Below are 1,269 nucleotides of genomic sequence, written 5' to 3'. Positions count from 1 at the left end.
AAATGTAAGGACTATGGTATGAAGATTAGCATCTCCAAAACGAAAGTAATGTCAGTGGGAAAGAAATATAAACGGATTGAGTGCCAAATAGGAGGAACAAAATTAGAACAGGTGGACGGTTTCAAGTACTTAGGATGCATATTCTCACAGGATGGCAACATAGTGAAAGAACTGGAAGCGAGTTGTAGCAAAGCTAATGCAGTGAGCGCTCAGCTACGATCTACTCTCTTCTGCAAGAAGGAAGTCAGTACGAAGACTAAGTTATCTGTGCACCGCTCAATTTTTCGACCAACTTTGTTGTACGGGAGCGTAAGCTGGGTGGATTCAGGTTACCTTATCAACAAGGTTGAGGTTACGGATACGAAAGTAGCTAGGATGATTGCAGGTTCTAGTAGATGGGAACAATGGCAGGAGGGTGTCCACAATGAGGAAATCAAAGAAAAACTGGGAATGAACGCTATAGATGTAGCAGTCATGGCGAACAGGCTTAGATGGTGGGGTCATGTTACACGCATGGGAGAAGCAAGGTTACCCAAGAGACTCATGGATTCAGCAGTAGAGGGTAGGAGGAGTCGGGGCAGACCGAGGAGAAGGTACCTGGATTCGGTTAAGAATGATTTTGATTAATAGGTTTGACATCAGAAGAGGCACCAATGTTAGCACTGAATAGGGGATCATGGAGGAACTGTATAAGGGGGGCTATGCTCCAGACTGAACGCTGAAAGGCATAATCAGTCTTAAATGATGATGATGATGATGATGATAAACAACCCTGACAAATCATTAAATTTTAAGATTTCGACACACGATCGAAGGCTTTTTGTTATTGGCCGAAGGTTTGGTGACGTCAGACGGTAGGAGTAAGACGAAGCTATACGGGTTTTATAGGAGTGCTGATCGAGGTTATTAATATTTTTCCGTATTTTTCTGCTAGTAGTTTATTTACTGATCGGAAACGGATTTTTAGGTAACAGTGGAAAGGAATTTTGTGAAGGTTGTTACTGGAAGCTTTTTGAAAGTTGATGCGTTTATGGTGTCTTCGTTCTTCATAAACAGTCCAGTTTCTTATGTTCCGGGAAGGCGAAATGTGAAAACTCCAATACGTGGCGACTGGGACGGGAGTTCTGCGATACAGCAATAACTTTCAGAATTTTATTACAACTGAGGGTATCTAGAACTGGGTTTTTCCTCAGACAATGCCAAAAATACTCCCTAGACCGATTTGTGAAAGTCTGCACAAGAAAAATAGTGGTAGCTTACTTCTTTTCT

The sequence above is a fragment of the Schistocerca serialis genome, chromosome 9 (assembly GCF_023864345.2).
Source record: "Schistocerca serialis cubense isolate TAMUIC-IGC-003099 chromosome 9, iqSchSeri2.2, whole genome shotgun sequence".
Taxonomy (NCBI): Eukaryota; Metazoa; Arthropoda; class Insecta; order Orthoptera; family Acrididae; genus Schistocerca; species Schistocerca serialis.
This window is presented reverse-complemented; position numbering follows the sequence as displayed.